At 48.7% G+C, this 12780-nt stretch overlaps 1 protein-coding gene across 1 annotated transcript in view; it reads right to left on the bottom strand.

Annotated features, from left to right (window-relative positions):
* The window catches only part of SYNE1 (spectrin repeat containing nuclear envelope protein 1), a 982166-nt gene that overhangs the window by 742107 nt on the left and 227279 nt on the right, over window positions 1-12780 (bottom strand).

Raw genomic sequence — 12780 nt, 5'->3', positions numbered from 1 at the left:
ACATTGAGCCTGCAAAAAGGTGGGAAAATGTGGGATACAAATGCAACAAATAAATAAATAAACAAGAAATTACAATATCATATAATCATTAAAATAAATAAATACATCTTAATACATTTAGGGGTCCTTTTGCTATGGTGTGCTAAAAGTGGTCCATGCTCCCTTTAGCTCGTGGGTTTCCTATGCACTGTGGCCACCTTACGTGCCACTGACCATGGGAGGCATCTTGGCTAACTCTCCTAGTATGAATATCGGCCCCAATGTTTTTTAACATAGGATTTTAATACACAGCAAGCCCAAAACTAATGCTGCATCAAGAAAGGGCATTTCCTTTTTTAAAATTTTTTTTGTTAATCTTTTCATTTATTACATTCACAATAATTAACATCATAAATGTATACAGAAAGAACAAATGTTTCAATACAAAGAAAATAATATTTCCCTCACATATATTCTTAAGAGAAGAAGAAGAAAGGGCATTTCCATTATTTCTTTTATTGAAGGTCATGCATTAATGTTCCTATTAGTGTGTGATACCAGCTGAGAATTAATGCAGGACCACTTACCTCCTCCTATTTAGGAGACATCTTTTCAATATATGAAGAGAGATTTTGTAGCTTATGCAGGTGAAAGAGACAATTTTTAAAGTCTGTTTGAATTTGCAGGATCAGAGTGAGTGATGAGTCCAGCAGTATCCCCAGATTCCTGACCTGTGATTTTAGGGGAAGTTTTTGAGTCTGGTATTTGTCCATATGTGTTAGGTACCCAAAGAACCTCTGTTTTGCTTGGGTTCAGGCACAGCTTGTTGTTTGCCCATACCTGAGTTTTTATATCTCTGAGGCAGATATAATGGATCAATACGGAACATTTAAGAAACACAAATTATTAGCCCTTTGAACATTATCAATCTTTTCTATCCTAGAAGAAAACAGCATTCCAACCTACACTACAGCAATATTAGAGACCTCCAACACATCAGTCTTCTTAACCTGTTCTTCCAGCTCCTTCCCATACTGACCCATATTCTTCTCAAGCTCTGGAAGGTTTCACCAGAAAATAGGCAGAGTTGGGACAAACACTCTGATAAAACAGCTAGCATTTTAATAACCACATGCCAGATTTCCAAATTAGTCACTTCTTTAGGAGGGGATAAGGAAAATGGACCTTCGGTCCCCCAACTTCCCAAAAGGTCATAGGCTTAACAACACAGATGGAGGAAACTAACTCTTTACATGATGGTATCAAATAACCAACCTCAGGACTTCTAACCAATGTTTTCAAAGGACTCTGGGAAGGTTGCACCATCAGAGGCACTGGGGGTCACCTTCTGTAGCTACAGGAACAGGAATAACACCCCCATAAGGATCAGCGGACTGTTTCATCCAAGTGGATTCCCATTCCTACCATTAGTAGAGGATAAAAGTGGTGCGCACTGGACAGGGCTTAAACAGGCCCCCTCCTATGTTATATATTTCACCACTGTCTTTTGTGCAGAAGGACCCACCACAACATAAGAGTCCTTTGGGCCCTAAAGAGTTAAAACTTGAGTACCAACAAGCTGCTTTCTCTTCCTCTTCCCTTTCCTCTTCCCCATCACTTACAGACAGAGCCATACCCACAGTACCTGCTCTTAGTTTCCTCAATAAGCTCTGAAGGTGGGCTTCAAAGGGGGCAAATGTGCCTCTGTGGACACATCCCCTCAGACACACTACCACAGGAATGCATTGCTTAAACAGGAACCAGGTAAGGCACGCCCGAATGACATCACCCTAAGCACCAGGATCAAGGAACTTTCCTCTCACACAGCTGTTCCCGCCCAACAGTCCACCTGCTGTCTCTGCAGCCACTCTCCAGCAATCTCTCCAACAACAGCATGGCATGCCAACACTTAAGAAGGGACTATGAAGAGCCCACCCTGATAATGTCACCCTAAGTGCCATGGTCAGGAGACTTTCCTTTCTCACTGCTGTTCCAGCCCAAAAGTTCACTTGCAATCTCTGTGGCCACTCTCTGGTGTCCTCTCTCATGCCTAAGGGGTCCTTTTACTAAGCCGCATAGGCGCCTATGCGCGCCCAACATGCAGCAAATTGGAGTTACTGGCCAGTTACTGTGTGGCCCTTGCGGTAATTTCAATTTTGACGGGTGTCTGCTATGGGCATCCGAAAAATATTTTTTATTTTCTGGATATGCGGCAATTTTCATTTTGCCGCCCATCCATTTTGGCAAAAATTTTAAAAAAAGCAATTTTTGTAGGTGCACTGAAAAATAATTCTGCATGCACCCAAAACACACGTCTACACTACCGCAGGCCATTTTCAGCACACCTTAGTAAAAGGACCCCTTAGTGTTCTTATAGAATCAAACATATAAACGGCGAGTGACTGACTCACTCGCAAATGCACAGTAGAGACTTCCCTCTCTGTCCCGCCCCCGCGTCAATACGTGATGACGAGGGCGGGACAGAGAGGGAAACTGCGCCGCCAAGGTTGATACCGCACCCGCCCACCCGAGGTCGCCGCTACCGTTACCCCCCACACACACACACACACACCCACACCCGGCCCGGGCCCTCTCTCCGCTACTAAACTTACACATCCATTCGCCGGAACGCAGCATGCACATCAGCTGAGCTGCAGTAGGCCTTCCTTCCCTGCCTGTGTCCCGCCCTCGCTGACGTTACGTCACAGGAGGGCGGGACACAGGCAGAGAAGGAAGGGCCGACGGCAGCTCAGCTGATGTGCGTACTGCGTTTCGGCGAATGGATGTGTAAGTTTAGTAGCGGACAGAGAGAGGGCCCGGGCCGGGTGGAGGGATGGCGGCAACTCCGGGGGGGGGGGGGGTAGCGGTGGCGACCTCGCGGGGAGGGAGGGAGGGGGAAGGAAGGAAAACCCCAATGCCAGCCCGTTTTTACGGGCTCAACGGCTAGTTCTATCATATACTGGTACTGGTAGGCCTGAATGTAGGCCTTCACATTTATGCCAGCTGTATTATAGAATAGAGGTTTATGTACACTACTGTCACTTACACATATAAACATACACTTACCCACATGAAGGGCAGTATTGTATACATTTAAGTGCAAATGACACTTAAATGTAGGCAACCTATTATAGAATAATGTCTTAACATAAATTACTTCTTGTATGTGATGCACATTTTAATTCTGGCATCGAATCCATTCAGCAGCACTAATTACAGTAGATTCTTGAAAATGTTTTGCTAGTTTCCTGACTTCTACTTTCTCTTTGGATCTTATTCCTCAATTTGATTTCATTTTTATTCTAACTTAATTTCCCACATAAAAGATGTATACCTTTTATAACGGCCACATATTAATTTTTTTAAAACTCCCCTGACCGTACTTTTCAGCTGTTCCAGATTTTATACTTAATGGTTTAATATCTGTGTAGGGTTTTGATACATAGCAGCACAGTGGTGCCTCAATTTATATGAATTTACAGTGGATGGGGATAAGTACTAGGAGCTTTCAGAAATGAAGAACTATAAAACTAAATACAAAAAGGAGAGAGATTGTCTTACTTTTTGCTTTATTTTAACTGCTAACGGAATTGTGGGTTTTTTTCAACACTGCTCTATCGAAATAAGAAAAAAAATCGTCTGAGCTACAAAGAGAGTAACAGGGCATCTATAGTGGAATTTTAGATATGGACCTCCATTTTTCATGCATTTTAGAACAGAATCTACTGACATACAGCCTGTTCTAAAATACATGAGAAATGGACATCCAAGTGCTGGTGATGTCCAGCATGAACATCCGTTTTATAAACTGAGGGCCTATTTTACGAAGCTGCAGCAAAAGGGGACCTGCTCTGGCATCAGCACATTTTTCACACGTGCCGAAGCCTCTCCTGCAGGAAATGGCCGTGCGGCAAGTAAAGCACTTGCTGTGAAACATTTCGGGGGGGGGGGGGGGGAGCCGGGTGGTGGTAAGGGCTCCTGCACTAACCTGGCAGTGCGCACTGCCCGATTACTGCTGGGTACACTCCGGTGATACAAAAATAAATATGACGGGGCGCTACGGGTGGGAAGTACTGCCGGGCTGCTGCAGTAGCCCGACGGTAATTCCTGTTTAGCAAGCGGTAAGCACGTTGGGCTTACCACCGCTTAGTAAAAGGTGCCCTGAAACATCTAAATTTTGACTGGAACAATGCAAGGGACATGGATTATCTTTATAGCAGCAAAGGCATGTCTATATCAGGACCCACAAGGGCTGATCCTCAAACAAAACAGATCTTGATATCAAAATTTGGAACAACATGTGCTAGTCACAATGTGCTATATCTGATCACATGTCCTTGTAATTTAATAAATGTGGGACGTAGTAGCTGCCCAATGCAGCTTAAATTAAATGAACATTAATCTTGCTTAGTCGCTGGCAATCTGGAAGCGTCGTTAGTATAACATTGAGTGGAGAAAAAAACATGAAATTCAGGATATAAAATGGAGAATTATAGATCAAGTAAAAGAAGTGTGGGAGGGTGGTGACTATGAGCAATTAGTTAATTATAGGGAGCAGCGCTGGATTTTTCACTTGAATTCAGTGGCACCACTCAGGCTTAATGCAGAATTAGAATGGACGACATTGATTTAATTCTGGGATAGCTGCAACTGGTTGGCTTTTAGAGACAGCTGATGAAGGTCACATGAATAATGCTGCCTCCAAGTATGAATAATGCTGCCGCCATTTTCCCCACTTAAATGTTTGGCGCAATGACAGGATGGTTAACTAAGGTAAGCTAGTGAATGAATTAAATATATTTGAAATGTACTGCTAAGCAGTTTTATTATGACATTTTAATAGAATGTCTTATTTTTTTAGGGGCAATTCTTGAAACAGCATTAGTGAAACATGACATGTCAGAGAGAGGTCCCCTAGCTAACGAAGAAAAATACAGATAAATACAAAATAAAATTGCTAAAGTTTTAAACACTTATTAAGTTCAAATAACTGAATGTGGAGTAAAAATAAAAGATAATTAGTGGGCCTGTGACGAAGGAGGTATGTAAGTCTGAATGGTATTGAATTTATATCACCATTTAAGGATCACTGCTGAGGCCCTTTTAAAATCTTTTGGAGGTCAAGAGAAATGATTGCAAGGATGCACAACCATACAGAGCAGAGTTAGCCTAATGATTAGAGAAGCAGGCAGAATATCACAGGATGCTGGTTCAACTCCCAGTGTAGCTCTTTGTAGGTTTTTTTTTCTTTCTTTTTTAACTGTGAGCTCTCCAAGGACAGAAAAATAACCACTGTGCCTTCCCTTACTCCCTCTAGTTGAGACTGCTCAGAGAAAGTGAATGATACATACCTGTAGCAGGTGTTCTCCGAGGACAGCAGGCTGATTGTTCTCACGACTGGGTGACGTCCGCGGCAGCCCCCACCAACTGGAAGAAGCTTCGCGGGACGGTCGGCACGCAGGGCACGCCCACCGCGCATGCGCGGCCGTCTTCCCGCCCGTGCGCGACCGCTCCCGCCAGTTGAATGACTAGCAAAAGATGAAAACGCAACTCCAAAGGGGAGGAGGGAGGGTAGGTGAGAACAATCAGCCTGCTGTCCTCGGAGAACACCTGCTACAGGTATGTATCATTCACTTTCTCCGAGGACAAGCAGGCTGCTTGTTCTCACGACTGGGGTATCCCTAGCTCTCAGGCTCACTCAAAACAAGAACCCAGGTCAATTGAACCTCGCAACGGCGAGGGTATAACAGAGATTGACCTACGAAGAACAACTAACTGAGAGTGCAGCCTGACCAGAATAAATTCGGGTCCTGGAGGGTGGAGTTGGATTTACACCCCAAACAGATTCTGCAGCACCGACTGCCCGAACCGACTGTCGCGTCGGGTATCCTGCTGGAGGCAGTAATGTGATGTGAATGTGTGGACAGATGACCACGTCGCAGCTTTGCAAATTTCTTCAATAGTGGCTGACTTCAAGTGGGCCACTGACGCTGCCATGGCTCTAACACTATGAGCCGTGACATGACCCTCAAGAGCCAGCCCAGCCTGGGCGTAAGTGAAGGAAATGCAATCTGCTAGCCAATTGGAGATGGTGCGTTTCCCGACAGCGACCCCTAGCCTGTTAGGGTCGAAAGAAACAAACAATTGGGCGGACTGTCTGTGGGGCTGTGTCCGCTCCAAGTAGAAGGCCAATGCTCTCTTGCAGTCCAATGTGTGCAACTGACGTTCATCAGGGCGGGTATGCGGCCAGGGGAAGAATGTTGGCAAGACAATTGACTGGTTAAGATGGAACTCCGACACCACCTTCGGCAGGAACTTTGGGTGGGTGCGGAGCACTACTCTGTTGTGATGAAATTTGGTATATGGAGCATGAGCTACTAGGGCCTGAAGCTCACTGACCCTACGAGCTGAAGTAACTGCCACCAAGAAAATGACCTTCCAGGTCAAGTACTTCAGATGGCAGGTATTCAGTGGCTCAAAAGGAGGTTTCATCAGCTGGGTGAGGACGACGTTGAGATCCCATGACACTGTAGGAGGCTTGATAGGGGGCTTTGACAAAAGCAAGCCTCTCATGAATCGAACGACTAAAGGCTCTCCAGAGATGGCTTTACCTTCCACACGATAATGGTAAGCACTAATCGCACTAAGGTGATTCCTTACTGAGTTGGTCTTGAGGCCAGACTCCGATAAGTGTAGAAGGTATTCAAGCAGGTTCTGTGCAGGGCAAGAACGAGGTTCTAGGGCCTTGCTCTCACACCAAACGACAAACCTCCTCCACTTGAAAAAGTAACTCTTTTTAGTGGAATCCTTCCTAGAGGCAAGCAAGACACGGGAGACACCCTCAGACAGACCCAACGCAGTGAAGTCTACGCCCTCAACATCCAGGCCGTGAGAGCCAGGGACTGAAGGTTGGGGTGCAGCAACGCTCCGTCGTTCTGCGAGATGAGAGTCGGAAAACACTCCAATCTCCACGGTTCTTCTGAGGACAACTCCAGAAGAAGAGGGAACCAGATCTGACGGGGCCAAAAGGGCGCTATCAGAATCATGGTGCCGTGGTCTTGCTTGAGCTTCAGTAAGGTCTTCCCCACCAAAGGTATGGGAGGATAAGCATACAGGAGGCCGGTCCCCCAATGGAGGAGAAAGGCATCCGACGCCAGTCTGCCATGGGCCTGTAGTCTGGAACAGAACAGAGGCAGCTTGTGGTTCGTCTGAGAGGTGAAAAGGTCCACCGAGGGGGTGCCCCACTCTCGGAAGATCTTGCGTACCACTCTGGAATGAAGCGACCACTCGTGCGGTTGCATGACTCTGCTCAGTCTGTCGGCCAGACTGTTGTTTACACCTGCCAGGTATGTGGCTTGGAGGAGCATGCCGGACTGGCAAGCCCACCGCCACATGCCGACGGCTTCCTGACACAAGGGGCGAGATCCGGTGCCCCCCTGCTTGTTGGTGTAATACATTGCAACCTGATTGTCTGTCCGAATTTGAATAATTTGGTAGGACCTTCAGTGCGTTCCAGATCGCTCGGAGCTCCAGGAGGTTGATCTGCAGATCCTTTTCCTGGAGGGACCACAGACCCTGGGTGTGAAGCCCATCGACATGAGCTCCCCACCCCAGGCGAGATGCATCCGTCGTCAGCACTTTCGTGGGCTGCGGAATTTGGAATGGACGTCCCAGGGTCAAATTGGTCCGGATGGTCCACCAGAGCAGTGAAGTGCGGCAGCTGGTGGAGAGGCGGATGACATCTTCTAGATTCCCGGTGGCTTGGAACCACTGGGAAGCTAGGGTCCATTGAGCAGATCTCATGTGAAGACGAGCCATGGGAGTCACATGAACTGTGGAGGCCATATGACCCAGAAGTCTCAACATCTGCCGAGCTGTGATCTGCTGAGACGCTCTGGTCTGTGAAGCCAGGGACAGGAGGTTGTTGGCCCTCGCTTCGGGAAGGAAGGCCTGAGCCGTCTGGGTATTCAGCAGAGCTCCTATGAATTCCAGAGACTGGGTTGGCTGGAGATGGGACTTTGGGTAATTTATCACAAACCCCAGCAGCTCCAGGAGTTGGATAGTGCACTGCATGGACCGGAGGGCTCCTGCCTCCGAGGTGTTCTTGACCAGCCAATCGTCGAGATATGGGAACACGTGCACTCCCAGCTTGCGTAGATACGCCGCCACCACCACGAGGCACTTTGTAAACACTCGTGGGGCAGAGGCGAGCCCAAAGGGCAGCACACAATACTGAAAGTGCCGTGTGCCCAGGCGAAATCTGAGATACTGTCTGTGAGCTGGCAGTATCGGGATGTGAGTGTATGCGTCCTTTAAATCCAGGGAACATAGCCAATCGTTTTTCTGAATCATTGGCAGAAGGGTGCCCAAGGAAAGCATCCTGAACTTTTCTTTGACCAGGAATTTGTTCAGGCCTCTCAGGTCTAGGATGGGACGCATCCCCCCTGTTTTCTTTTCCACAAGGAAGTACCTGGAATAGAATCCCTGCCCTTCCTGCCCGGGTGGTACGGGCTCGACCGCATTGGCGCTGAGAAGGGCGGAGAGTTCCTCTGCAAGTACCTGCTTGTGATGGGAGCTGAAGGATTGAGCTCCCGGAGGACAATTTGGTGGCAGGGAGGCCAAATTCAGGGCGTATCCGCACCGCACTATTTGGAGAACCCACTGGTCGGAGGTTATGAGAGGCCACCTTTGGTGAAAAAATTTTAACCTCCCCCCGACCGGCAGATCGTCCGGTACGGACACTTTGAGGGCGGCTATGTTCCCGTGGATCCAGTCAAAAGCCCGTCCCTGGCTTTTGCTGTGGAGGCGCAGGGGGCTGCTTAGGCACACGCTGTTGACGAGAACGAGCGCGCTGGGGCTGTCCCTTTGCCTGACGAGGCCTTCGGGCCGGCTGGTTGTACCTACGCTTTGCAAAAGAATAGGGTGCAGCCTGCCGGGCCCGGGAAAAACGTCCACCTGCTGAGGTGGATGCTGAAGGCGCCCGGTGGGAGAGCTTGTCGAGGGCGGTTTCCCACTGATGCAGTTGGTCCACCAGCTGCTCGACCTTCTCACCAAAAATGTTATCCCCCCGGCAAGGGACGTCGGCCAGTCTCTGCTGGGTGCGGTTGTCCAGGTCAGAGGCACGCAGCCATGAGAGCCTGCGCATCACTATACCCTGGGCCGCAGCACGAGATGCCACGTCACAGGTGTCATAGATACCCCTGGACAGGAACTTTCTGCACGCCTTCAGCTGCCTGACCACCTCCTGATAAGGCCTGGACTGCTCAGGCGGGAGCTTATCGACCAGGTCCGCCAGTTGCTTCACATTGTTCCGCATGTGAATGCTCGTATAGAGCTGGTATGACTGGATGCGGGTCACGAGCATGGAGGATTGGTAGGCCTTCCTCCCAAACGAGTCCAGAGTGCGAGACTCCCGCCCCGGGGGCGCCGAGGCGGTATCCCTCGAACTCCGTGCCCTCTTGAGAGCAGAATCCACGACCGCCGAGTCATGGGGCAATTGTGGCCGCATTAACTCTGGGTCAGAGTGGATCCTGTACTGGGACTCTGCTTTCTTGGGAATGGTGGGATTAGTTAATGGTCGCATCCAGTTCCGAAGCAGTGTCTCCTTGAGGACATTGTGCAGCGGTACCGTGGAGGACTCTCTAGGTGGTGATGGATAGTCGAAGACCTCGAGCATCTCAGCCCTCGGCTCATCCACAGAGACCACGGGGAAGGGAATGCAAATAGACATATCCCGCACAAAGGAGGCAAAGGAGAGACTCTCAGGAGGCGAGAGCTTCCTCTCCGGTGAAGGCGTGGGGTCCGAGGGAAGGCCCGTAGACTCCTCTGAGGAGAAATATCTAGGGTCCTCCTCTTCCCCCCACGAGGCCTCATCCTCGGTATCGGACATAAGCTCACGTAGCTGTGTCCTGAACCGGGCCCGGCTCGACGTCGAGGCACCGAGGCCTCGGTGTCGTCGAGCGGTGGACTCCCGCGCCGGCGGGGACGAAGCTCCCTCCATCGACGTCGACGGGGACTCCACCTGCGTGGCGGTCGAGACCGGCGCCGCAAGCGGCGGCGGTGTCGACGGCCTCGGCACCGGGCTAGAGCTCGCCGGCGCCACAGTCATCGGCGCTGAGGGCGCAAGCACCCCCGGCGCCGGCACAGCCTGGCGCATCAGCCCTTCCAGGATCCCCGGAAGGATGGCTCTGAGGCACTCGTCCAGGCCCGCTGCCGGGAAAGGCGGTGGGGCCGGTAGAGGTGTCGGTGCCAGAATCTGGTGGGGGCCAGGAGACGGCACCGAAGTGCCGGGACCCTGTCGCGTCGGTACCTCCACAACCGACGGGGACCTCTCCTCCCGACGCGGACGCTTCGGCGTCGGCTCCTCTCCGATGTCCGGATGCATCGAGGGCGACCGGTGACGGTGCTTCTTAGTCTTCTTGCGATGCCCGTCACCGGTGCCGGGTGGTATGGAGGAGGAGGAGGACGATCCCCCTCGGTCTCGAGGAACCGGGTCAGACAGGGTTCGGTCCCGTGGGCCACGGGCTGAGGGAGTGACCGGGGCCGACTGCCCACGCGGCCTCTCACCTCTACCCTCACCGGAGGACCGGCGTGCCGACGGGACCTGTTCTCCTGGGGTCGATGCCATCGGTGCCGATTTCTCGGGCATCGATACCGGTACCGAAGGGCCGGGCGTCGATACCGATGCCGTCGAGGTCGACGTCGAGGGGCCGGCGCAAGTTCCAAAAAGACGGTCCCGTAGAACTTGCCTCGCAACCTGAGTCCGTTTCCGGAGAACGAGACACAGAGAACACGACTTGATATTGTGCTCCGGCCCGAGGCACTGGAGGCACCAAGCGTGGGTGTCGGTCTGCGAGATTGGCCGGCCGCACCGACCACACTTTTTAAATCCACTCGGGACCTTCGAGGACATCGACGGAAAAATCGCGTCGGCGAAGTTAAAGTCGTCGATGGTGGCGGAAATCACACCTCGAAAAAGAAAATCGACCGTGCGGCCACTAGGCCGCAACGCGGCGCCCCCGCTAGAAACGAGGGAAAAAGGAGCGCGTGCTCCTCACTTTTTTTTTTTTTTTTTTTTGAAAAAGGAAAACCGGAGCACGCGGTGACTAAATACTAATAAACTAAATATAAAATAGACGAGTCGCGTAAACGCGAACGGCTTTCCGGCGGCTGAAACAGAGAGAGCGGCGAAGGCACGACTCTCTCCAGACGCAGAAAAAAAGGAACTGGCGGGAGCGGTCGCGCACGGGCGGGAAGACGGCCGCGCATGCGCAGTGGGCGTGCCCTGCGTGCCGACCGTCCCGCAAAGCTTTTTCCGGTTGGTGGGGGCTGCCGCGGACGTCACCCAGTCGTGAGAACAAGCAGCCTGCTTGTCCTCGGAGAATCTTTCTGCTACATGACTGTGCCAAGTAACAGGTCTAAATATGGTCATCCATCTTTTTAGACATGGACATCCCCTTCTGCTTCTGAAATTGGAGTTGGAAGTCCATATTTTGGTCCTTCCCTAGTCCTACCCAAACCATGCCCCCTTGCCTTATAGGTGTACTGTATTTTCAGACATCCATATCCTGGCTTTATAAAATTGAGATCTGGATGTCCATGCAATATGGATGTCTAAATGCTGGTTTTCAGATGTAGAAAACACAAATAGAGTTTCTAAAATAATCAAGACGGTACCTATTTGGAGCCTATTATTTAAAGAAAAGTAGGTGCCTACTTTCTTTTATAGAATCTAGCAAAACAGGTCAAATATGTGCCTATATTTTAGGTATGACCACTTACACCTGCCATAAAGCATAAATTATAGCACTCTATAATTTATGTGTGTAACTGTGCACCCTGAAAGAATGGCTTGACAAGCCAGACAGAAATTACACAACACAGGTTAGCTGTGATACATCCTAGTGTCATTTTCACAAACTGCGTTTTACTTTAAACTGGCATATATGTCTCAGTAATTAGCTTTGTGATATATTATTGATGAGCCATCTTTGCCCATTCAAATTGAAGAAGATATTTTCTGTGATTGAATAAAAATATATTTATAATGCCCCCCACTCTTTGCATTAGGCATTGTATCTCGACTGTGTCTGGTTACACATTTCTTGGAAAGTAAAAATTCAAGATTTTCTCTGTAAGATTTTATCATTACAATATAGATAATAGAAGAACATTTCTTGTCTATCATTATTTTTTATTTAATATTTTTTATTATTATGGATATTTTTACTATTATTTTTTATTTTTTCAATTGAATTTTTGATAACATGATCCCCCATATACAAATATATTTAGAGACACTTAAATGTTCACTTGGAAAAGGAGTAATATGCACTGTCTCATTGAGATCAACTGGTAGACCATGTTTTGTATAATACCATCCTAAATTTCACAAAATAACATATAGGATGTCTTCTGTACCTTTTAAAGATTAATTTTACATGAGCATAGTATGACTATTGATAACCAGTCTCTAAGAAGTAGAAAGAATAACAAACCAAGGTAACCTTAAAATGTATTTAGAAATAATTCTTTATGAAAATATCCATGCTTTTATGAACATGTGTGTTTCTGATTAATAAGTTTTTATAAATATATATGTATATATTTGATTTATTTGATGGTGGAAAACTTTTTCATAATATGTGTATGTTCTAACTGATACATTTGCATGTTGTTTTTATGTCAGACCCCTGAAGCAGGCGCTTGTGTGCCGAAACACGGCCCATGTCGGGTCAAGTTCACAATAAAGGAGAACATTATCCCAATCTTGAAGGCCCAGTGTTGCTTCTTTTTGATGTT

The sequence above is a fragment of the Microcaecilia unicolor genome, chromosome 3 (genome assembly GCF_901765095.1).
Source record: "Microcaecilia unicolor chromosome 3, aMicUni1.1, whole genome shotgun sequence".
NCBI classification, from domain to species: Eukaryota; Metazoa; Chordata; class Amphibia; order Gymnophiona; family Siphonopidae; genus Microcaecilia; species Microcaecilia unicolor.
This window is presented reverse-complemented; position numbering and strand designations above follow the sequence as displayed.